Below are 26,573 nucleotides of genomic sequence, written 5' to 3'. Positions count from 1 at the left end.
CTTCTCGGGACACCTGCTGTTTGACTGAGTTGACCTGGATGACCTCAGGAGTCTCCCGTCTCGGGGTCCTTAACGTTAACCACGTCTGTAAAGTCCTTTCTGCCACGTGAGGTGACATACAGGTTCTAGGAGTAGGGTATAGACGTCTTGGCGGGGGGCCTGCCTGGTGGGGTGCTCCAGCCAGGCAGGCCCCCTGCCAAGACATCCAGAGCCCTGTTTCTCTTTCAGAGTATACGTGGCGGAAGAAAAAGAGTTCCCCACTCATCTATGTATTCAACAAGAAATGCTCCCGGAGCGCTTCGCATTCTCATTGACATGTTGTTTCTGGTGGCAGAGAGGTCCAGGCTAGATCTCTGTTTCGTAGGGTCATAGGTGGGGACCCTGGAGAGGTTCCCCTGAATTCAAAACCAGGGCTGACTTTGGAAGCTGGGTCTCTAACCACAGTGGATCAGCGTGTCCAACGGGGACGCGGAGCAGCTGTGGTAATGGCGGGTAATGTTCATCGAGGACAGGGCTTCGTTGGAGTGATTCATTTAATTCGTGTGATCGCTATAACGATCCTGTAATGGAGGCACTGGTATTACCCCCATTTCACAGACGATGAAACTAAGGCACAGGGAGGCTCAGTAAATTGCCGAGTATCATGTAAGCGATGGAGCTAGCATGCAGGATCCCAGGCCGTCGGGCTCTTGACCCTGCTCCCTCAGCCCCATATGCCCCTGCCTCTCACGGGGCCAGTTAGAGAGTGGCCGGAGGGGCTGCGAGGGGACCAGGTGGTGCCCCGGAGCAGAGCCTGTTTTCGTGCAGGCGTGCCTCGTGGTTTCTGTCAGGGGAACCCAGGGCAGACCCCCCGTTGCGTGTCAGGCCCGGCCGCCTCCTGCCGTGGGGAGACGCGAAGGCGCCCGCAGCCCACGGGTCTGCCCTGCAGCAGCTGGGGAAGGATGTCGGACATCACAGGCCACGTAGCCTGCTGGGCCATCTGCTGGGATTCTGGTTCTGGAGAAGTCCCAAGAGCAGAGTGTGCAGAGAGCAGGGCCTGAGCCCCGAGTTCAGGTGTCTGCTTCCCCAGCTGTCAGATCTGGGGGCGACCCCTCGAGCCGCGGCACCTCCGCGAAGAGAGAAGACCCCTTCCGTGCATCTACGCCTCCGGCGTGGGAGGAGGAGCAGGTGATTATGGCGAAGTGCTCTGTACATGTTGGTGATTTCTGCCCACGTGCCTGCATGACGGGTGAGCAGAGGAAGCAAGCACGGGCAGCCAGTGCGCTGACCGATGGCCGGGACTTACAGGCCGGCCCGCGAAAGCCTGTGACAGGTCAAGGCATAGGACGGATATTTGGTCTTTGGCTCTGACAGCCTGACGGGGAAGGGGACAGCTCCTCCGCGTGCCTCCACCCCCCTCGTTTTAGGAGGTCTCGGTGGCCAGGCAATCACAAGAATTTCTTGTGCAAAGGTGGTATTCTTTAGCGGGTGTGCTGTAAGTGTGAGAGCTGATAAGCGTGCGAGCTCAAGTGACAGCTGCGCGTCCCGGGCTTCAGAGGGAGGTGCAAACCCTTCTCTCAGACTGCGTGAGCCTCTGCAAATGCTTTCTTACATAACCAGTCACGCAGGGCCGTCATGAGCGGCGAAGGCTCCGAGATGTCACCTTGCCTGCAAGCGCGTAAGTGAGCCCGCTACCTGTGCATGCCCGCCGGCAGAAGACGCGAACCCCCCCGGGTCAGACATGAAGGACTTTTTCCTCGTGGCACCGCAGGCGGCTTGAGCTTCGTGTTTGCGCCAGTTTTGCTTGTCCCCCAACTCCCGCGGGGGGCAATGTAGAGCTGGCCCAGGTGCTTTACATGCAGTGGGTCTTTGTCACAAACGAGGAGCACAGAGTTCAGGAACTGAGTCTTTTAAAGGGGCTGCTGGCCAAACTGCCCAGCCTTTATTGTCCTGGTCAGAACACACATCCATCCTCTGTCCCGGAGAAGGACACTATCTTTACCCTTCCAGGCCGTTTGCTTTATAAATATTCTTGAAAAGACAGCCCGGGACATAGGCTATATCATTGGACATGCAATAAAGCCTCCCGGTAGAAACTAATGCGTAATTAGCTAAATTCCTAATAATGACCCATAAAAGGTGTTTGTCTTTAAAGATGCAGAAATGTACCAGTGAGTTGATACCATGTGAATTCTGTTTGAGGAAAAAAAAAAAAAATCCATTTCTAATTCTCTTCACTTAGTGAGTTCTACTCAGTATTTTAGGATGGTGATTCAGCCAGATGTGTTGCTTAAATGTGCAATTAGCATGGAGTTCAGAAATTCTAATGACTTGGTAATTAAATGATATTTTAATTAAAGTTTGTTTACGTGAAGTGTTCAGAAGACATATGGTTTATTGTCTCTTTGATCAACTTTGGTTACAGGAGTAACAAAAGTTATAATTCTGTGCTTTGATGAAGGGCGATCCCAATAGAAACGTACGTACAGATTGTTGCTTCGAACAACACACTTGCTCTTCTTTGATTTCCACAATAAACCTTATAAGACAATTCTTTGTAGGGAAAATTATTATGCGATGCACCATTTTCTCTGTATTTGATTTTTCAATCAGTTCTCCACGTTAAATCTTGACGGTCACGGTTAAAAAGGGTAGACCTGTCCATGCCTATTCAGAATGCAGTCAGTGACCAATCGAAGCCAATGCCTTGGATGAGCGATCAAAACTCTGACCACTTTTTCAGGTGTAGACCGATATGGAGACCCACGCGGCGCTGTGCGTCGGGAAGTTCGGGGACCCACGGTCTGCCTGGGTATTGGTGTGGCCCTGTGACCACAGCTTGATGCAGTTGGCCTTGACTGAACTCCAGCTCTGCTAATCCCTAATTTCATAGTTTGCCTAAACTACCTGGGCCTCAATTTCCTCCTCTGAAAAATCATAAGTAATGCCTGTTGCATCTTAGGATAGTCGTGTAGCCTAAATGAAATGTTACTCGAAGCTGATCTGTTCCTTTAGTGACCATGTAAAAGAAGTCGGTTCAGGGCTGTGATGTTTTGTTGTTGTTGTTGTTTGTTTGTTTTTTACTCTCAAGTTGGGTGAACCTTTAAATTCTTAGTTAAATGCCTTCTCTCAAGTCCTAACTTAGTGTCTATTATTTTTCTAGTTATCTAAGTGCATTGGGGAATTGAAGTCATCCTTTAAAAATCACCCCACGCATATCCAAAGCTCATGAGCTGCGAGACGCTAATCGGAAAGTCAGGAACTTGCTGCCCCTTATTATTATTGCGGGCATGTGCGGAGCCGCCCGGGGAAGCGAGGCTTGGCCCAGATTCCCAGAATGAGGTGCCGTGCAGATTTCGGAAGATGTCACTCACTCTACAATTAATTCAATTATTTACCAGCCACACACATACTAATCAGGGCCGAAAGTATGAAAGGCCACAGGGAAGACTGGACGGTTACCTTTGTATTACTAGTGCTGACGTTAAGGAGTTACGACAGCTCACGTGTGTGTACGACGCCCTCGGTTTTAGGGAAAATCAAGAACTGACTATTTAAAAAAAAAAAAACTAATTACAAATTACAATTAATTAAGATGACTAAAAGAGCTATGGCAGTTTGGGATTCTATTTTTGTCAATTTAATCAATCTCTCCAGTGGAAAGTAGGAAAGGGATTTTAGATCTGACAAAACAACTTAAAAGCTCTGCAAGTGGGCATGGAACGAAAAAGCTCAGTGAGCAGAAGCATGTTTAGTGACGTTCTGCACTTCGAAAAAGAAACAGCCGCTACGTCGTGTGAAGGCGGCCATGGCCGAAGAGCCTGGAGAAAGGGGAAGGAAAGCCAGCGCGGTTCGGCGCGCGGGGCGGTGGAAGATAAGTGGCCGGGCGTCTGCCTTCCGACGGCCGCGTAGAAAACAGCAAGATGTGGTAAGGTCGGCTTTTCTGCTGAGTGTGTGTGTGTGTGCGTGCGCGCGTGTGTGCGCGTGCGTGCGTGTGCGTCCGTGTGTGCATGTGTGTGTGCGCGTGTATGTGTGTGTACGTGCATGCGTGTGCGCGTGTGTGCATGTGTGTGCGTGCGTGTGCATGCGTGTGTGTGTGCGAAGAGCCACATGTCTTCAGACGGTATCTAAAATGTCAAAGGCTTTACTTCGTACAGACTGGGTTGAATGTGGCCAAGTATGACCACATGCGAACCTTTGAAAGTCGTAGCTATTCTGAAGGGAGGAACACGAACGATTCGGGAACTACGTCAGAGCCAGGCGAAACCGATTGTGAATGGCGGAAATGGGAAAACGCTGACACCTTCTGTTTAGTCCAGCTCGTTGAATCGGCGCCCACCACGGGGCAGGCCGCTGTGCTGGTCACTAGCCCGTCTCCTCAGCTCGGTTCCAGCCCGGGTAGACAGCGGGGACACAGCACTCTGTACCCACCTCAGGCCTTGGCGTACCGTGTAAGAGACGCGGGCTCAGACCCTCACCCTCGCCCTGGAGGACGCGATGCTGCGGTCGGGAAACTCACGCGTCGGCAAGACAGGACACACGTGTACATGTCAATCGGTTGCTTATGACAGCAGTTTTTCTTGATTAAAAAAAAAACAAAACGGTTTGCCTTCAGTTTTTTACAGGTGATATTTTTTTCCTCCGTAGTTGTAAATTTTTTACTTTAAAAGACCGCGACATGAGTGTTCCTCTTCGTTTTCTACTTGCGGTTTTCCTTGCCTCGCACTGGCGATGATCATGAACACGACAAGCCTCCCACAAACGCAGCTGTAGCACAAACGAGGAAGGAGACTCTCGAGTCCAGTGGCAGAAGTTCAAACTCTGGGCTCTGTGAGACAGGAAAATGGATATTCCAATAAACAGAGTTGTCGAGGCTGCAGCACGGTATCCGCACAAAGCTGCAGGGTCAGTATTCTTTAGATAGTATCCTGAACGAGTAGTTAATTAAGTAAAGGCATCCAATCCCAGCGGAGTTTGGGGGAAATGAGGTCTTTGCTTTTTTTCTCCTTGAACATCGGGGCAAATTGGTCTTTGATTCTGCCGTAGCTGTCTCTAGGGGGTTTCTGCCCCTAGTCCTGCGTCTGTTCCTTTGAGAATCCTCTTTGTTGAACTGACCTTGCTGTCAGTGGCACCCGTAGGCTACATTTAATTGCTTTTCTAAAAGCACTATCTTTCCTCCCGCCCCCAATAATTCCTTCCAGTCGCAATTCATTAAATCATTGAATGTTGGAAACTTTTGTTTAAACTCTTCCTATTCTTCACCTTATTGATTATTTACCACACATGGCAAATAGCGTTTCTCTCAGCTTCCAGCTTCTAGCTTTCTGTCCTGATACTGATTAAATTTTGAGATATTTAAAGCCAACAAAACTATAGAGAAGGATAAGATTCTGCGTGTGTGTGCGCGCACACGCACATGTGTGCGCACGAGTGTATTTGTGTGTAGGGGAGTTGGTATCCCTTTTCAAAGAACGATTGATAGGATAGGAGCAGGATCTTTTGAAAGTAAAGACTCAATTGCGTTGTGATCATTAGCATATGTAAATTTTCTCAAGTTATTCAAACATGTTTTGTTTACTCATCTGCAGAGCTAAGATCTGAACAGTCTCTAATGCTCCCACTGTGCATTGAAAGCCAGAAAGCATTTAAAATAGTGCCAAGTACAGGGTGAGCACTCAATAATAAATGACCTCCTTGCGCCCATTACTATTCTGGTCATTTTTATCTTGATTATTCATATTTTAAGGTTTTGTCAAATCAAGTTTCTTTTTAACTTGAGATATCTTAAGAGGCATATGAGATTTCTTTGAAAAAATTTTCCCTTACTGAGAGTATCTCCAGTTTCCACTGACTCGATTTAAACCATGCCGTTGGGCACAGGGTCTCAAGAGCCTCTGGGGCGGGTGGGGGTATGTGTCTCGTCCTTAAGCCAGATTTGGAGACCGAAAGACCAGAGATTTGAGTCAGGTGCTGCCGAGATCTGGTGTAAAGTATGAGAGGTTTCCTGATTAGACAGCCCACCAAGTCCATATTCTTTAAACATCTCTTCAACGCTTAGTCAGTAAACGGGGCAAATGATGTTCAGTAATAAGATGCAATGTACTACTAACAGATTTATTAATTTATTTACTTTCTGTGGCCCAGGCAAGATCAGTCAGTGTTCTGAGGATAAAACAGTGAAAGCTTGTCTGTTTTTGTTTTGTGCTGGTTTCGCTGTGGATTTTGTGTGTGCGTGCCCCTGTGTGTGTTTTCTATAACGAGTAATTGGGAGGCATATTAGAAGATTTACGTCTTAGATAATAAACGATCTCGCTTCAGACAGAGAGCACAAGCCACGCTTATTTGATTTTAGAATTTTAGTGGGCAGTAACTGCGGGCTCGTCCAGCAAGCTAGGCTAGTGATCTGGGGCGGACTTTCTTTGCGTGGGTGGGTGATTGGGTGGGGAACAGAACACGCTTTTTCCTCCTTGACAGTGCTGTTTTTATATTTTGCGAGTCAGATGAAGGATTGCATGATGAAATTTGAATTGATCGGTATAGATTACCTGAGTAACATTTTCGCACTTGAAAGAACTTGGCTCCCAATGAATTGGCCTCTTGCTATGGGGCTGATTTGCCTCTGGCCGTGCCACTGTGTGGGAGTTATTTTTTAACCTCTCTGAGCTTTGGCACCATCATCCCTAGAGACTCCGCAAGGCAGGAAGAAGGGAGGAGAAGGGCCACACTAGCCAAGTCTCTCCTCTTTGCCAGTTAAATGCAAGACTTCCTAGAACTACTCTTTGCCTGCTTTCTTCTCATTGGCCAGACTGAATCACATGACCACTGCTTGCTGAAGTGGGGACTGGAGGATAAGTAATTTCACTTTTCCATTTCTTTTCTGGTCCATTTTCTTCTCTTTTAAGCGAAAAAGGGGGTTGACTATAGATATTAGGCCATTTAACCTACAGAGACATCTGACTGCTTCTAGAGATGTTTCTGTATTAGAAGTACTGTTACATTCAGCATCTAGCAGAACCTGGTAAACAGAGAAAATGTTCTAAAATTGTGTATTTTCTCATGTCTAATACTCGATCGATGGCTAGATGCAGTAATCGTGTTTTAGAATTTTAAAAAGAACATACACTTAATGTAAATATTATTTCAAGATTTATCTCATTTTCAAAAACATTAAAATGTGAAAAAGGCGCATATCCTGAAATTAAGGAGCTAGAGGAATAGATATGATTATGATGAACTGAAAATTTATTTATTTTTCCTGATAACTATGACATTTTGAAGTAGGGAATAACGTATTGCATAGTTTTAACTGTTCGAGAGATAAAAACAGATGCTCTTTTAAAGGGTATGTACTCTGAATGTAATAATGTTGGGAAACTGTTCAAAGATGAATTTTGCAAGACTGCCAAAGTATGCATTTATTATGTAATAATTCCAAGAATAACAATAAAGATTTTTCATTTATACAAACCAGCACTGAAAAACTTCTAAATAATCTCTTACAACGGCGAAGGGCCTTTTTGAAAACATGAAAACAGAAGCCATGTTGGGTCAGACTCCTGACCTACCATCGGACACTCCACGGGAGGATACGGTCGGCCCCGAGGCCCAAAGGCTCGCTCCTAACTCACCATCACAATCAGTGTTGTTTATTTTCCATTCAATTCACTTCATACGTATGAACCACATCGGCTCTGGTGAGCTAAGACCAATGCCAGCTTGTCTTTAGTGTATCTTTATTCTCTTCAGAAAATACTGGATTCTTAGCAACTTGATATCATAATAGCCAGTTTGTTCTCATTAATTAATTTAAACTAATTTCTCTCTTTTTTTTTTTTTGTCCAAGAGTTTGCATGTGTCACTTTTTTTTTTTTTTTTTTGTGGTTAATGTGTTAATGTTCATGGCAGCTCTGGGCTGTTTGTAGTTCCTAAGAACAAAGGAAAACTAAAACTAAAAATCCAAGTCTGTAGAGAGTTATATTCTGAGCCGGAGGCCTCGATGAGTTAATTGCATGTTGCCGACCATCAGCAGTGGCCTTCACATCCAATATTCAGCTGTGTTGCATGTGAAATACATAGCATCCTATATTTATTAGTTGTTATATCACGGCCCAGATTTACGTGAGCCTGTACACCCGCAGTCACATATCCACACGTGCCAAAATGCATATAAACATACAATGTGTACATGTGAACACACACACGAGCACATTTTCATATCTAGAAAGTTTAAAAACTATTTTTTCATATAAAAATATATTTTAACAGGATGTGAAACATCCTGGGAGAATAAAACACGTGACCGTAAACAGATAAATACAGGGCTCGCTAAGCCGAGCTGCTGGGAGGAGCCCCGGCCGAGCAAGGCCGCCCTTTGGCCCTGTCATCGCTGACTAGCGCTGCTCAGATGCCAATGCTTTGGTTTTGGTGGCAAAGACGTTCCTTGGGTCAGAAGTACGTTCCCTAAATCACAGTCCTTGCAGAAGTCCAGGACACTTAATGGAACCTTCTCTGAATTAGGGGGTCGAATATTGCCGTTTTCTGCAAAGATGTGACACTTACGGTGAGAGTGTGACTTAATTCTGTCCCCCTGCGTGAGGTCCCAGTGAGGACGCCGTGCACCACGTTGGCTGAGATGCTGTGTCCAATAAACATGGAAATCATGGCTCCCAGGGCTGTGGCCTGCTGGGAAATCTCCCGGGAAAGAGCTTGAAACTATGTGATAGCTTTGAAATTAGTCCCACCTGCCCCCCCCCCCCCCACCCCACTGAAATAACCAACCAACATTTACAAGAGGTACCGTTGTTTCGAGTCCATCCTGAAAGATGGGTCGGTGGAGTCCTGTTCTGCAGAGTGAAGTGACAGTGATAAAAATCTCCCAGACCGTGTGTCCTCGTTAGCTGCCAGCGGAGTAGAGAGGCTCTCTCTGCCTTTGCGAGTCAGGCATGGAGGCCGCACTTCCCTAGGTCAGGCCTCGCCCGCAGGCCCTTCCCCGGCTCCCTCCGATGACGGCTGCCATTTTCCCCTTTGCCTGTAGAGGATGGTTTTGTAGTGATGGATTTCAAAACAGACGCGGGCTCTGGGCCCTGTGAGGTCCTGGCGGGGTCGAGGTGAGACGTGCCTGCCAGTTCCGGCGTTCCTCCTGGACGGGCTGCCTGGGACGTGCTCCGCCTGAGTGTTAGTGAGATTGGGGAGGAACGGGAGGTTTTGAAGGAGCGTTTGGAGAACCTCTGCAGGCGAAGCAGGGCCGCTCAGGGAGCTTCCGCTGGTGCCGACCTCGACCAGGTCGCTCATGCTCTGGGTTCGCTGCAGCCAAATGGGTGTCGGACCGCAGGACGGGCCTGGTCGTGGCCTGGGGTCCGTGGGCCGCGGGGCCTCAGGGGACAAAGTCTGTGGACCTGCCGTTGACTTTTCCCCTCCTTTAGGGACCAGTCTTTCTAAGTATCCTTTCTTTTTTCTTTCATTTCTTTTTTAAACAACTATTTATGTATTTTCTAAGCATCCTTTCTTAATTTTCTGTCATGTCTGCAGTAGACTGTCTTTTCTCTTTCAGTCATTTAACCCTGCTTTGTCCGTCTCTAACCAAAGGGAAAGCAGCTTTGTAAAGATTTGGTAGAGTACTCAAAACGAACAAAATCGTATGCAATATCACAAACTCCTGGGACGGCGGAACCGGCCGCATGCGAGGCGTGAGCACTGTGCAAGGGCTGAAATTCCCCGGGAAGTGGGGGGCGGGGGGGCCCGGTCACCAGGTGGCTCCCCAGGTGGCAGGCACCCCCAGAGCTGAGATCCACGCAGCGTGTGGCCCTGCTCCGTCTGTCTCGGAGCGAGTGAAGTCCCTTCATTCTTCACGGCCGTGTCAACCCTCCTGACCCCCTGGTTTCTGTCCCGGAACCCGAGGCTGGAAGGGCTGGGGCTTGGTCCGGGCCTCCTGCTGCGCCAAGGCAGGACGCAGGGGGCCAGGCTCTCCCTCGTGGTTCCGTTCCCCCCGCACGCCATGTGTGACAGACCGTCCCGGGGTGCAGTCTGTCGGCTTCCCCGAGTGTGTCTCCTAAGCTTTAGGTCCTCGTAATCGATGATGGCGCGCTTGTATTTCCTCTGTGGCGGGTCCCTCTCCTTCCCTTGGCTCCTTCCGCCCTGACTCGCTAGCCGGGTCTCGGCCCCCCGGGGTGTCGCCGTGCTCGTTACTGTGCCTCTGTTCCCAAGGGGTGTTCCGAACGTCCATTTTAGAGGGTGATGATCCCTTCTGGAGTAAGTCGGAATAAGTAGGCATGTCAGAGGAAGTAGGAATGCCACGATACAGGATAATCGATACTAAGAACATATTAGGAGCCTCGTCACAAAAATGCACGGGCCTGAGGAGTTTCCGGAGGTGGCCCCAGAGGCAGGGGCCCGGGGGAGTTAAGCGATGATGCTCAAAGTTGAACAGCGGGTTACGCGGGGGCCCGGCTCGGTGCCACATGGCCTGCCTGCCTTTCCAGGGTCGTCGTCCCGCCAAGTCCGTGAGATAATCGTTAACCGTGGACCGCGGTTGCAGAATTTCCCCTTTGAGAAGATTCTGTCTCTTGAAATCAGATGCGATGTGACGCTACTACCCTCTGGTGGCGTTTGCCGTGTGTCGCCAGGAGTCACGTGGCCCTGGGCGCGGTGCCCAGTGCTCACGACCCGTTGTCCGCGGCGCCCGTTTGATGGTAATCCTTCCCGATGTCTCTTAGTAACAGCAGAACCTCCGTGCCCGGCTTCCCAAATCGGGGGCCGCGCGAACGTGGTCCAGGTGAGACTCGTGTCCCCCTTAGTCATTTCATGTCCGCGCCAAGAACGAGGCTCTGTGTTCCCAACGCCACTGGCCGAACGTGAGGCCGCGCCTGGGCCGCGCCACCCCGGGCGTCCAGCCTTCCCAGGCGCCCGGCTGCCATCCTGCTGACGGATAGACGTCTGCTGACCGTTGCGGGAGAGCGCCCCAGGGCCCCTGGCCCACGTCCTGTGTATCATCTTGGGTCCCGGAGCTCTCTGGCTTTCTTTCATCCTGAGTCAAGGTCGGAGTGATCATTATCCTTTGTTCCCTCTAACACACACACACATGCATGCACACACGCGCGCTCACACGCGTGCACACGCGCACACACACACATGCTCCGCCTGCAAGTTTGGTGCAACTTGTGGCCCCTTCTTTGCCGTCTCCTCTTGCCATGAAGAGCTGACGAGTCCCAGCCAAATTCTGATCTGCATCATGTTTTACCAATACTGGATGATCGTAAGCAGTTTCTCACTTCCCACATGTGGAAATCACGGGAAGTGATATGAACTGAACATGTATTTCCATATTTAAAGAGTGGAAGATATCCTTTTGGCCCATTTATCTCCGTTGAAAGAACAACAAAAAAAAATCATATATTTACTCTTTTCATATTGTGTTTTTTGCCGAAGTTTCCCTTTTGGAGACATCGCTGGAAGCCAAGTTGTGAATTCAGTTGCGACTCGGTTTTCCTGTAATGGGCATTTGTTCAAACAAGGAAATGCTCATCAGCGGCCACGATAACGGTGACAAATCGCCTCGGCCTCCGCGCTGCCCGAGTATTTCCGCCGGATCTAAGTCCGGGAGGAACGAAGCCGCACGTCTTTGCCGGTGGCGTTCCCACCGCCCGCTGATAATCTGTGGTTTTCCTCCTGCCCTTTTTCTCGGGGTCTCGCCCGTTCCATCGCCTCCCAGGTACTGACCCCCGGCTTGTCCCCGCCCCCCGCCTCCCCCCCGCCCCCCGTCTGCCGTTATTCCAGCTCAGACGCCAGCCTGGGTCCTTGCTGCTTTTCCTCATTTCCCTTTTCTTTGCTCCTGATCCTCGGAGCAGCTGCCCTAGAAACGTCCCCCGTTCTCTGCACACGGTCACAATAAACAGGTGTCTGGGCCTTGGGAGATCCGCCACCCTGGAGAGTCGCCGTCCGCCTGATTAGTAAGTGGCAGACACACCCACTGTGGCACAGGAAAGTGCCCTAAGGGTCATGTTTGCCCACACGCGCCTTTTTCTGTTAATGGCCTCGTTGGTCCATTCGTATGGTAATATTATGCTTTGGACTTTTATTTGCAGAAGAGCATGTTTGTGGCGGCATGTGACTCGTATGCCCCAGACACAGCCTCTTCCAACTTTCCACTTAAATACCAATGGCGACACGAAAAACGAAAAAAATATAGTAATCACAATGTTGGTGGAAGACAAGACTTGATAGCCTTTTGCAGGATTCCTGGAGGACTTTCTGCCGATCGCAAGGCTGACGGAGCCGAATTGAGAGTAGAAATCGTCCTCCAACATTTGATTTCTGTCCCAGTCCGAAGGCCCGATGGGTTATATGCTTTTTGCTGTAGCGGATCTTCCTGACACCAGATTTTTCTAAATCTCCATAGACCGCAGCTCCCAGAAACGCACTGCCCTGGTGTAGTGGGGGGTGGCGTAGGGGTAGGACTGAAACCGCCCCAGGTGGCGACCCCTCGATGCACCTCCGCCACCACAGCGCACTCAGACTGTGTGACTACAGGCAGGATGAGCCCGTGAGCCGCGAAGGGCCTGGATTGTGGCCTTTCTTACCCTCTTCACTTGATGGGGTTGTGGTTGAGAAATAAATATGTAATGGCAGGGAGAAAAAATCTTCCCCAATCACTTAGGGTGGTTCAGCCAACCACCAAAGCGTCCAGACCAACTTGCAACGTAGGGTAGAATGGAGGCGGGGCTTCAGAAACCACCCTTCTGGGGCGTTGGCAGCCAGGAGGCCCAAGTTCATGAACTCTGAGCATGAACTCCGAGTATGCGTAGCTTCCCCTCGGTTCTAGATTGAATAAACACAAAGACACCCAAAGTGGTAGTCCAGGTAAGAGTGAGTAGGTGTTGCTTTAAAAGTTTTTATTTGAAACGTATAAGTTATGCATGAACACAAGCTTGCAGTGGATAAGTAAAATAATATAGAAATACTTAGAGTATTTATAAGAAATATAATCTTTCTTTTTACTCTCTCATCTCACTCACCTTCCCAGAAGTAAACACAATGAACCCTTTTAGTGTTTGTCCTTCTAAATAATTTTTATCCATCCACACACTCCCTACCTCTCTACACACACATGCTCAAAACAGATATTTTAAATATAAATGGCATTATGTTGGTCATATTGTTCTGAAACTTGTTTTTTTATTTAATAGATCTTAGATTTGTCCCATATTATGTACAGATCTGCTTTATTCTCTTTAATAGCCATGCAACATTGCATTGTATGGATACCCCACAGTTTATCATTAGCCCGCAGGTGGACGTCCATGTGGATTCCAGTATAGGATTATTACAAACAATGGTACAGTGAGCCGTACCATTGTATGATGAGCTGTAAGAATGTCTACAGGACACATTCCTAGGAGGGAATTGATTATTAGATCAAATGGTACTCACATTTTGCATTTTGATAGATACTGACAAAATCTGTCTGAAATAGCTACTGATTTCCCTTCTCATCAATGGTCTAGGAAGAGGCCCAATTCCCCATATTTATACCATCATATTATCAGACTTCAAAATTTTTATCTACTTGTTAAGTGATAGATAACCCGCAGCGCAATGATTAGTAGTGAAATTGAATACCCTTTTATGTGTTTTACTGTCACAAACATCTTTAATAATCTTTAGTAATATAACTTGAATCTTGCCTTTAAAATCTAAGGTAATTTTTATTTCAAAACTCGAGTTATTGATTCTAAAATTCATTTAGAAAAATAAATGGGTGAGCTAGTTAAAATTCTGAGGAAAAGAAAAAGTAAAAGGTAGTTAAAGAACACTTACTTGCCTTAAAAGATACTAAATATCTGATACCTCTCCAGTAAATGGTCTATGAATCAACAGATAACAAAATGGTACAATAAGAAGGGCTATAAAAGATCTGGTATATGAAATGATTTGGAATGTGATAAAATGGCATCAAAATCAATGAAGGCTCCAATAACTTCTTAAAAACGATATTGTTTAAAATCATAATAAAACTAAAATGAAATAATAAAATAGCAAAGTTATAATAAAACTAGAAGAAAATATAGCACATATATGTATATGTTTTTGATTCAGGACTTGGGAAGGTATACTAATTATAAAGTAAACGTGCTAAAAGAAAATACATATTTTAATAAACATATGTACTAAATTTAAACAGAATGCACTGTATACAAAATCAAATGGCGCTGAAAACTGACAAAAATATTTGCCACAAATATGGCAGACATGAGGTTAATATCACCAACACTTACAGGAATTTCGAAAATCCATGAGAGGACAAAAACCACTTGACACCTCAGTAAGAAAATGAACAAAGAGCATGAATAAAAAAATGTAAATCCTCCCCTGCTGAGGCTGCTCCAAGAAGAGCCAGTGGCTCATGGAAATTCGGTGTTTCAAAGTAACTTGACAGATGAGTCGTTCTTTTGTGTAAAGATGCTTTCATCTGTCTTGACAGTAATGGGAAACATTCTTATTTTAAAGAACATAATATTCGAGGGTAGCATATGACCAGCCACTTTTTTATAATTAAGTAACTTACAAGATCTATGAAGGAAAAGAAAACAGATTCAAAAATGCCTTTTGACAGCAAAGTATGATCAGAGGTCGATACAGCAGTATGATCACATGGTGTGATGAAACTATGCAGTTTCTAAGTTTTAGCCAAATCAATAAAGAAAAAAAAAAAAGAAAACATTACTTACGTATAGATATTGTGTTCCTGATTTTGTTTTAAAGATGCTATTTTGTCGTAGCATGGAAATTTTTTATTCGTCCTGGAATAAATTAGTAGGTAGGGCTTCCTGCAAAAAAAAAAAAAAAAAAAAAAAGGTTCACACCTTTCTGCCAACTCAGTTTCTTCTTGGTCCTTACGCTTCCAGTGCTGGAAAGAGGCAGGGTACAACCCGGAGAAAACACATGCGTGTGCCTCAGTTTCCCTGCTTCCCAGCAGCTCTTCCAAGGAGCAGAGGAGGCGCATATATCTTTGTGCGAGCTAGAGGAGCCTCAGGCTCGCGTGGCAGCCCTGAGGCACAGAGAGTCTGTACTCTTACAAGGACCCCCCACAGCGCGCTGCCGGAGGAATGCTGAATTTGCGACCTCTCTTCAGTGCTGTGGCCAGAGTGAACTCCGCTCTGACCCGCAGCGGTGTTTCCTACTCTTGGAGGGAGCCTCGTGCTGACAGGAGCTGCAATTCAGTAATCCAGTTTCTAACAGTATGCTCTAAGGAAAAAAAAAAAAAAAAGATTTATGTAAAAGGATATGGATTGCAGCATTATTAAAAATGGCAAAAAAAATATAGAAACGTCCTCAGGTGGAAGAATGTTTAAATAAATGATGGCACCTTCATAAGGTAGACTATTATTATAGCCATTAAAAACCGTTTAACCAAATGGGAAAGCACATTATTAGGTTAAGTTATTAATAAAGTAGGGTTAAAAATGGCATTTATAGCGTAAGCCCATTTTATAAATAGAAGGAAAATAAAATAAAGTGCATAGGAAGAAACTAGAGTGGATTATTCCAAAGAAAATTTAACAGTAGTTTATAGCTGGATGGTATTATAGAGATTTATATTTTTATGCATTTCTTTTCACCCAAAATATTCGACTGTGAGCAAATATTTTGTAAGAAGTTTGTGTAAACGCACACCCACCCCCCCCCCCACACACACACATACACATCCTCATACACTATACCGAAGTCCACAAGGAGTTAATTCTTTTACTTCATGTGTATGTGTTTATTTGCAGACAAAAGCAAGAGCTTCAGCTTTTGAATTACACACACACACACACACACACACACACGGAACACCCATTTGGAGGGCTATACATTAATGGCCATTAACTTTATTTGCTGAGGGTGTTTTGATTGTATTCCTGTTTTAAAAGACAGGGCTTCCACATATTATTGCTCTCTTGTTCTTCTGGAATGTTCTGTTTCACGCCAGTGTTAAAAGTAGCATTTAAAGACTATGAGGCAAACATGTCTGGGAAATAAAGATGTAGTATACTCAAATCTCAGGGCCAAACAAGTGAAAATGGGTGCTTATCTAACAGAATTACTGTTGCTCATCCTTAATTTTCTCACATGTCGGTAATGTCGGCCTCTGAAAAGAAACTATTTACAGATGGTGTCCACTAGAGGTTTCTCTGAAAGATGGGAGTTTGCGTGCACATACTCCCCCAAATGCTGATGAAAACAGACAAATAAGAAGCGTACGTGGGGGCCGGAGGGAATGGAGAGACGAGAGAGTACCACAAACGTCAAGCAAGTTTTGTCCGATGTAATCTGATGTAAAATAAAAGAAGACCCAGGAACTGGAATAAAATGCCCCTTTTCAAGACTCTACGTCGTGTTTATTTCTGTAAATGGAAGGAGGTTTAAGAAAGCACCACTAATGGCTTTCAAATTTGATAAACATGGACTGGGCCGGAGGCAGGAGAAATTACTTCTGAATGGTAGTCATTACTTCTTTTCTACCCTACCAGAAAGAATTTACTATAAGAAATCTTAAGTTGACTCTAAAATGGCAGGCATAGAACCCCCGTAACGTGAGAAAACTAGATGTAAGGGCAAAAAATAGATGAGAAGGAGCAGTTTCTGTAGGGAAAACCAATCGTGTAAAGCAAAATTCTCTGGAAGTGTAAATTCACCAATGCCCGTGGAAGGCGATTAGGTAATAGCTAATAATAATCTAATCAAAAACACTTTCCCTTCTGGATAATCGAGGTAGGTACACTTTTTCCTATTCCTTTCACTAAATACAACTAAAAACCCTGGATATTGTATATATTACAAATACAAGACTCTGAACAGCGAAGATGAGAAGGAGGCAGACCAGTCAGGGACATAAGGACTAGAGGAGTGACCTGGTGTGCCCCCTACATTTTATACGTGTCCCCTGTATTTTCTTTTTGTTTTGTACACCCAAGACTTGACACTGAAGAAGCCAGCAACCTGGAAATGCCAGAGGCTTCCGAGAAAAAAGTTCCAGTGAAGCCTACTCTTTTTATCCAGAAAAGTAGGCACGAGGTAGCAGAGCAAGGTAAACAGATTCAGAGAATAACCTCTCCACTCCACCAAACACCATAGAAAAACCCGGGCTCCACATGCCCGTGGCCAGGAAGGGCTGTGTGGGACGCCTAGACTTTCACCCTCCAGAAACTCTGCAGGTACGCCTGCCGAGGTGGTGTCAGAAACCAGGCAGGGAGCCAGGACATTCGTTCCCACTGGCCCAAATGAATCACCCTTCCCCTCCCTTGCTGCAATATCAACAGAGCACTTGGACGTCCACCTCTGTCTGGCAAACATTAAGCACCCCCTTCTCCTTCCTGCTAGGATTGTGACAGAAGAGACCTTGTGGAGACTCAGGACTTTCACTGTTGCCCATTGGTAATGATGCCAGTCTTAGCTCAGTGTCTTAGGTGACCGCGTGGGGAGCCAGAATCCCCAGCCCACCCAGCAGTAATGAGAAACCCCTACTTGGATGTCAGTGGAGGCCAAGTGAGGAAGCTGGACTTCTACCTAGAGTTGGCAACAATGTCAGATCAGTGTCAGAGGAAGCCAGTTAAAACACAAGGTTTAAATAAGTTCCGGAGTCTCAGAGCTAATGCAAAAATGTCCAGGTTTCAGTTGAAAATCATTCTTTATACAAAGGACCAAGAAGATCTTTAATTATATGAAAAAAGAGATGCTAACATCGAGAGGACTATCAGAATTTTCATAAAAGGATTTTAAAGCAGTCGTGATAAAAATGCTTCACCAAGTAACTGCAAACGCTCCTGAAATGAAAACTTAGCCACAGCAAAGAAATGGAAAGTCTCAGCAAGGAACTATAAATTATTAAGAAAATCTACATGGAAATATTAGAACTGAAAGTATAAAATACAAATATGAAAGAGAAAGATCTCTGGGTGATGATACCAGCCGCAGAATGGAGGGGATAGAGGAAAGAATCGGTAAACTGGAAGACGGAATGATAGACGTGGAATCTGAATAGCAGAGAGAAAACAGAATGAAAACAACAGCAAAGATAACAAAAATGACAAAAAAAAAAAAAAATGAGAGCCTCAGGGACTTGTGGGTTTCTAACAGGAGATTTACCGTACGTAGCATTAGAGTGCCAAGCAGGAGAAAGGGCAGTGCTGAAAAAGTTCTTGAAATTATAAGGAAAATACATCCACGTACATGTACATATGGCTGAAAACTTCCTGAGTTCAGCAAGAAGCGTAAACCCGCAGAGTCGAGCAGCTGAGAAAATCTCGCACAGAGTAAATACGACGAAAGCCACACCAAGACATTATAATTAAGCTTCCGAAAATGATTTTCAAGGAAACTTCTTGAAAGCAGCAAGAAAAAAATAACACCTTAGCTACAGGAGAAGAAACGATTAGAAAGAAGGACAGCAGATTTCTCATGGAAAACAATGAAAGCCAGGCAGAAATGGCACAATAGTTTTAAAGTGCAAAAGAAGGAAGAGAACCGTCAGCCCATCATCCTAAACGTAATGAACGTATCCCTCAGGAATGTAGGGGGCATCAAGGTGTTCTCAGACTATGGAAGAACGGAGAGACTCAGACACTAAGCACACCTGCCATGCAAAAGTGATTTGAAGACGTTCTCTGAACAGATAGGGAACAACAGAAAAGGAGACTGGGAAATCAGGAAGGAAGAATGAGCGTGACAAGCAAAAATATGGGTAAATACATTTAACTTCTATGTCTCGAGTTTTCTAAATTATATTGGTTAAAGTTTAAATTATAACACTGTCTAAGGTAGGCAATAAATGAATTTAAAGGAAACATTTAGTACAATTATATTTTAAATAAGGAAGGGAAAGCATGAAATACGTGGGTGAGTTTCCCGTATTTCACCTGATCTGTTAGAATGATGCTACCAGTAGACTGTGATCCTAGAGCAGCAACTAAAAATCACACAGAGGTACAATGCAGACATTCCAAAGAACGAGATGACACACGTGTGTTGATTTCTATGAAAATGCAAGCTCTAGCACTGTGTGATGGTCTGCTAGTTTGAAAGCATGTCTGGAGTGTATGTGCACATTTTTATATGCACAGAGTAGTCTTGGGACGGGAGACCAGTGATTTCAAAGCCATGGTTTGGTTTGAAGACTGGAGCTGGGTGCCTGGTGGGCAGATGTGGGAGAAGCCTGATCTATCATCTTTATATACTCTGTCATTTCCTTTGAATTCTGTGCTTTGTGTTTTTATTACCTGATGAAGAATATGTTAGCATGTTTTTTTAAAAATGTAAGAGAATGTCTATACAGGGACTCGTGTGTGTGTGTGTGTGTGTGTGTGTGTGTGTGTGTGTAGGAATTTAGCATATGATAAAGGAAGCATTTTTAAGACAGGATGGGGAAAAGATGGCTTATCTCATAAAAGATCTTGGGAAAACTGCCTAGCCATTGAAGGAGGGCGAACACAGTCATACAACTACTTAACTCTTTATACCCAAACAAACACCAAATTAAGGAAAGATCTGAATGTAAAAAATGAAAAAGAAAAATCATTAGAAGAAAACATAGGTAAACATTTCATTATCTTGGGGTGGGAAAATCTTTTAATTTTAAAAGCATAGCACCGATAATCCTAAAGGAAAAAGAATAATGGATTTAACCACATAAAACTTTACCCTTTCGTATGAACACAACAGCAGTACCCAAATGTATAAACTATGTTAAGTGATACAATGCCTATGAACAAGAGGGTGGTAAAATAAACTGCAGGATTTTCACATAATTCATTACTACACAGCAACAAAAATGAGCAAATGTAGGGGGCAGCGTGGATAAGTCTTGTGGGTGTGACGTTGAGCCAAAGAAGCCATTTAGGAAGCCAGCGTAGGGTGTCCAGTGTCAGGTAGTGGTTCGTGTCCCAGGGGAAGGGCGGATGGCGACTGGCAGGGAGAGGGCTTCCGGGATGCTGCGGATGCCCTGCTCGCCGGGAGGTGGAACAGGAGGTCCAGGTGTGTGTTCGCTTTGAGATGATGCCCGAAGCTGTGTTCTATTCCGGACGCATATTTTACTTTAAAAAAGCGGTTTTAAAAACAAGCATACAAACAAGATTTTTTTTGACTCATATCAGCAAAGACATTTTAAAAAACGAAGTTGCGTTTCGGTCATATTATACGTGACAAAAGGTTTTTAAAAGGCGGAATGTTAATTGTGTTTCAAAATTTTATTCGACAATTTTTATTAAAGGAAATTATCCTGAGAACAGAATGAGAAAAGTGTACAAGGGAGAATTATAATGATGTCCATAGAAGCTTTATGTATAAAAATGAAAAAATCAGGTACAAACTAAATGCCCGACAGTGGGAGTTTTTTTAACTGATAATGGTACATATGGAACATGCTGTAGCCAGATATTCTGAGATGGGGCAACTTTTATTTGTGTCAAAAGTTATATGAGTAGTTTAGTGTAGAAAATAGCAATTTCCAGGCCTGCTTTTCCCATAGTCACACACATATTCTCTCTCTCTCTCTCTCTCTCTCTCTCTCTCTCTCTCTCTCTCTCACACACACACACACACGCACACGCGTACTCAAAATCACATTTAAAAAAAATCTATATCTAAATAGTTTGAAATCCTGTCACTAAAATTTCAGCAGAACTGATCTCAGTTTTTTACTTTCTTCTCTTTTCCCTTTTATAGTTCTAAAAAAATACACGTTGCTATGACTGTGAACAATTAAAGAAAATCATAAAACGATAATAAACAGAAACACCTGAAAAACATTTTTTATATTTCCAACAATGAACTTCTTCCATCCCCCAGCATTAATCAGGTTTTTAAGTTAAAATGGGAGGAAAAGGAGAAGAGAAGAGAGAGACATATGAATATGCTATACGTCAAGTTTAATGATGTTTAATGATAATATTGAAAAATACGAATCTTATCATTGCACAGATTTTTTCTTTCTTACCAATGAGAATTATTTCTAGGTCATTCTTCATGACTGAATGGTAGCGATGTAATTCTAAGTATTTCCTAGTATATTTAAAGAAACTGAAGTCTTGTATACTCCAAACTTAAAAACAATTTTCATAATTCACCAGACCAGGGATGAGTCCAGGTGTTATGGAATTTTAAAGTTATATCATTTTCGAGGCTGTCTTTAAGGACAAAAGAACAAAATTTTGAGCACAATGTTGGTTACTGGTCCTTGCGAGGGCCCGTGGCCATGAGGGGTCCTGGAACTTAGTTTCCTTCACTTCATGCAGAATCTGTCTATTGAGATGTAAGCTTTGTTTGCTTATGCCCTATTTACCCTATTTTTGGAGTGGAGTTATTGTTCAATATTGCTATGATAACATACTCATAGCTAATAAAATTTAAAGATATCTTTCAGAAACAAATTTATTAAAATGCAAAGAAAAAGTATGTATTTAAGCCTTACCGTGGAAAGCTATGAAGCTTACTGATGTTTTAAAGCCCTATACATGTAGTAATTGGATCGACCTATTTTATTTTAAAGAAAGTAAACAATACAGTCAACAAACATGTACTTGATGAATATCATTTATTTATTTACGCCCGATGAGAATCTCGCACTCAGGAATCTACCTTGCCCCCAATTTATAGTCTGGCTTTATAATACACTTTTATTTCACACCGAGGCCTCCCAGACTCCAGTGTGTACATCCAGGTGAGCCAGGGAGCTCGTTGCACACGTGGGTTCTGGTCCAGTAGCTCTGAGTGGGATCCGGGGCTCCACGTGCTCAGTGGGCTCCCACGAGAGGCCTTGGACGTGGTCCGCAGACCGCACCTTGTGTGTAGTAGGACTCCACGCCCTCTGACCGGTGCCAGGCATCCCCTCATCAGAAGGGCGGCGGGGGAGGGGGGCGGTTCCTCTGTGCCCCCCACGTGTAGGGGGCTGTTCGTGCTGGGCTAGTGGCTCCTTGTAGGGGCAACTGGGGAGTAGTAATGGGGAATGTTAAGTGCAGGACCCAGATTGCATGAAACGAGGGGCGCAGCCGAGGAGACCAAGTGAGTGACAGAGTGCCAGTGGGGGAGCGGGCACAGGTGAGCCGGCGCGGGCAGAGACAGCTCCCCCGCTGCTTTGGAGAGGTGTCTATGAGTGAGGTGACAGGCAGGCACGCCGTCGTCCTGTGGCCTGTCGTCGGGAGCGTTGGCGGGGCGGTGGGCGCGAGGCTCTTCCGGGACCTGAGAGCTTTGGAAAGATGAGACTCCGATGGGTAAGCTCCACTCACACAGGGGCGGGTGCTTCTGTTTCAGGGTTGAGGGCATGCCGTGTGTGGTGACGACCCTTCCGGCCTGCAGCCTGGCCCATCCGTGACCTCGTCTGGGATTCACCGCTGGGAGCTGACTGAGGCCGGCGTCTCAGGTCCTGGGTGCCACGGTAAGGAGCCTCTCCGTGGTGTTTGTGACTCTGTGCAATTTATGTCATGAGGCTACCTGCAGTTGCCTGGAGGCGGGGGGGTGGGCGGCACAGGGCTCAGGGGCGGCACAGGGCTGGGGGGCTCTGAAGAGGCTTCTTTCCAACAAGTACCATTCCAGCAGCAGCCCCGATCTGACTTCCTGTGACCAGGGTGAACTAGAGAAGCCCCAGGGGCCAGGTCGCTCTGTGTTTGGCGTCCGCCTCCCTGGGAGAGCTGATCCTTATTTTTTTTTAATCGTAGTAAAAAGCACGTCACATGATCCTTACCTTCTTAGCACGTCTAAGTGTTCAGGACATCGTTGCTACCCGTAAACACGCATCGTGCAGCAGAGCTGTGCCACGCACACCCCCCGGGCGAAGGGAAACCACGTCCCCGTTGACACGCCTTGCTTCCCCTCCCCCGCAGCCCCCGCCAGCCACCGTTCCGCTGCGTGGCTTTGAGTCTGACCCCGCTAGCGACCTCATGTGAGCGGAATCTCGTGGTGTCTGTTCTGTGGCTGGGTTATCTCACTTAGCCTTATATCCTCAAGGTTCGCCCGTGTCACAGCATGTGACAGGATACCCTTTTTCATGGCTAAATAATATTCCATTGTGTGTGTGTGTGTGTGTGTGTGTGTGTGCGCGCGCGCGCGCGCGCGCCCACCACATTTTTTTTATTCATTCGTCCATTGGTGAACTTTTAGGTTGGTTCTACATGTTGACTACTGTGAATACTGCTGCAGTGAACACGGGCGTGCAGATATTTCTTCGAGATCCTAATTTCAGGTTTTTTGGCCATATCTTCAGCAGTGGGATTACTTGGTCACGTGGTAGTTCTATTTTTAATCTTTCGAGGTGCCTCCTCACTGTTTTCCTCAGCAGCCGCCCCATTTATGTTCCCATCAGCAGTATACAAGGGTTCCAGTTTTCCCACACTTTCACCAATACTTGTTATTTTCTGTGTTTTTTTGTTTGTTTATCTTCTCATTTTAATAATGGCTATTCTAACAGCCGTGAGGTTACATACCTCATTGTGGTTTCGATTTACATTTTCTGATGATTTAGTAATGTTGAGTATCTTATATCTGTCGACCATTTGTATGTCTTCTTTGGAGAAATGACTCTTTGAGTCCTTTACCCGTTTTTTTAATCAACCTATTTTTTGTTTTTTAAATTGACCCCTGATTAGATATGTGGGTCGTATATATTTTGTCACATTCAGGAGGTGGCCTCGTCACTCTGTCGGTTGTCTCATTAGCCGCGCAGAAGCCTTTTAGTGTGACGTAGCTCTACCTGTCTGTTTCTGCTTTTATTACCCACGCTTCTCGTGGCATATCCAAAAAAAAATCGTTGCCCAGACCAATGTGATAAAGTTTCCCCCTCTTTTCTTTGATGAGTTTTACAGTTTCGGGTTTTGTGGTTACGTCTGTAGCCCATGCGGAGCTGATTTTTTAACGGTGTAAGATGTGTAATGCTTCTGCACGGATGCCTCCAGTTTCCCCAGCACCGTGAGTTGAAGAGCAAGGACGGGCTTTCCCCGCACACAGGCCTCGTCTGAGCGTGTGTGTGCGGGTTGGTTTCTGGGCTCCCCGTTCTGCTCCCGTGGTCCCCATCTGTCTTCGTGCCAGCACCACACCGTTTTGATTATTGTGTTTCGTACTGTGTTTTGAGGTCAGCGACTGTGAGACCTCCAACTCCATTTTTCTTTCTCAAGATTGGAGTCCTTCAGTATTGCATATAAATTTTATAATTCTTTTTTTCTATTTCTGTAAAAACTGCCACTGGGTGTTTGATAGGGATCGCATCGAATCCGTAGATTGGTTTGTACAGTATGGACGTTTTTTTTAACAATACTCATCCACGATGTCATCTATTTATTTGTGTCTTCTTTTATTTCCTCAACGTTTCGTGCGTTTCAACATAGTAGAAGTCTTTTGCCTTCTTGGTTAAGTTTATGCCCAAGCATTTTATTCTTTTTGATGCTATTGCAAAATGGATTGTTTTCTCAATTTCCTTTCATGTTGTGTATTAGTGTATAGAAATATAACTGATGTTTGTATGGGGGATTTAGTCTTGCAACTTTGCAGAATTCATGTATTAGTTCAAATAGTTTGATTTTTTAATACATAGAATCTTTAGGGTTTTCTACGTATAAGATCCTGTCATCTGTTAAAAGAGATACTTATTTTCTGATTTAGATGCTTTTGATTTTTTCCTACCTTTTTGGGTTAGTATTTCCTGCTCTATGTTGAGTAGAAGTGGTATCCTAATCTCGTTCCTGATCTTAGAGAAAAAGTTTTTAGTTTTTCATAAGTGAGTATGATGTTATCTTGGGGCTTTTCATATATGACCTGTATTATGTTTAATTCCCTTCTATTCCTGGTTTTTTGAGTGGTTTATTTTATTGTTTTTTAATCATGAGAGGGTGGCAAATTTTGTCTGATGCTTTGTTTGCATCTCTTAGGATGATCTTGTGATTTTTTATTTCTCATTCTATTAATGCGGTGTATCACGTTGATGATTTTCATATGTTAAACCATCCTTGCATCTCAGAGATAAATCCCACTTGCTCATGGTATATGGTCCTTTTGATGCACTGTTGAATTCCATTTTCTAATTTTTTTTTTGTTGAGGATTTTACATCTTATTCATCAGAGATACTAGCCTTCCATTTTCTTATCTTGCAGTATCTTCATTTGGCTTTGTTATCAGGGCGATGATGATCTCACCAAGCGAGTTTGGAAATGTTCCCTCCTCTTCATTTCCTGGAAAAGTTTAAGAAGGGTTGACTTGACATTCATTCTCCTTAAATGTTTGGTAGAATATACTGTCAAAGCCATCTCTCCTGGGCATTTTTTTTTTTGCTTTCAGTGACTGATGTAATGTCCTCAGCTCATTATAGGTATGTTCAGTTTTACTATTTCTCCGTGAGTCAGTCTCGCGGTGTGTTTCTCGGAATTACATCTTTTAAGTTCTCCGAATTGTCGGCGTGTAACTTTCACGGAAATCTCCTCGGACCCTTTCTGTTTACGTGGCCCCAGGCGCAGCGCCCCCCTTCCGTTTCTCGTTTGATTTACCCGACACCTCTTTTTGTTCCTTGGTCTAGCGAAAGGTTTGTTAGTTTTGTTTACTTTTTCAGAAAACCAGCTCTTAGTTTCATCGATTTACCAATTTTTAAAATAGCCTGAATGAAGTACAATTTGCAGACCATAAAGTTCACCCATTTAAAGTATATAATTCGGTGGTTTTTAACATATGTACAAAGTAGTGTAACCATTATCATGATCTAATTTTAAAATATTTACATCATCCAAAAAAATAAGCTTTGTATCCATTATCAGGCTGAGCTGTATTTAACTAGGTACATATTATGGACTTCTGAGACTCTATTTTTTACTAGAATGAGTATGATGAACTTTAAGAACTGATTTTGCCTATAGTTAATTTACTATGATGAAATTTTGGATGTGGTTTAGAGAACAATAGAATTCATTAAGATAAATAATTTTTGTTAATAACTAGTGTAAATTTTTATTATCACTTTGAAATATTTTTAAAAATAGTTTTTATCACTCAGAAATATTTATTAACAAATATAAGGCTTAATATTTCTTTGCAATTATACATTAAATAAGTTGTATTGATGATATCGATGAAGTGAGTTAAAGAGTGATAGATGATGGGAAATGAAATTTATTGCATTATATTTAACGGGTAAAATACTGGGCTATAATGGAAGGCACAGATCAAAATGCTACTGATTTATTTTTGGAATTATATAATGAGTCTTGATGAGAAAAATACTGAGGATAATTTATGATAATTAATTGGTTATCAGATTACTTTTTGATAACAGGTTCCCCTGGAGGGAAAAACATTAATTTTCAAATCTACTTTACAGGGATTTCTTGGGTAAAAAACTTTTCCAAAGTCACAAAGTCTGTTTTCTCTTTATTCTTTTGGAAAGTACCCATAATTCTATTCCTACACCTTTAGCAAACAAGCAAAAAAAAATCTGTCTTTTGTAGATGATGACGGGTGGGACCCAACAAAGATGTTGTTACTATCCATTTGGAACTATTTGTCAGTGGTAATCCAATTTCCATCCAGAGCTTCCTCAATCATCAAAAAGAACCCTGGTTTTCAAAACGGCTTTCTCCACCTAGTG

General features: G+C 44.4%; 1 protein-coding gene across 7 annotated transcripts in view; it reads left to right on the top strand.

Annotated features, from left to right (window-relative positions):
* The window catches only part of ENOX1 (ecto-NOX disulfide-thiol exchanger 1), a 436,596-nt gene that overhangs the window by 116,270 nt on the left and 293,753 nt on the right, over positions 1 to 26,573 (top strand). For 5 of the 7 annotated variants that reach the window (XM_036228928.1, XM_036228932.1, XM_036228926.1 and 2 more), the window contains exon 3: positions 22,264 to 22,387. The exons of 1 other annotated variant lie outside the window; for it this stretch is intronic. The gene's annotated coding sequence lies outside the window, so the exon portion shown is untranslated. Of the gene's footprint in view, positions 1 to 22,263; positions 22,388 to 26,573 lie in introns of those variants that run through there. One more of the 7 variants, XM_036228933.1, reaches the window with a different exon arrangement.

Source organism: Rousettus aegyptiacus, unplaced genomic scaffold (genome assembly GCF_014176215.1).
Source record: "Rousettus aegyptiacus isolate mRouAeg1 unplaced genomic scaffold, mRouAeg1.p scaffold_m13_p_11, whole genome shotgun sequence".
In the NCBI taxonomy this organism is placed as follows: domain Eukaryota; kingdom Metazoa; phylum Chordata; class Mammalia; order Chiroptera; family Pteropodidae; genus Rousettus; species Rousettus aegyptiacus.
The sequence above is the reverse complement of the archived record's forward strand: the minus strand, read 5'-3'. Positions and strand labels throughout refer to the sequence as shown.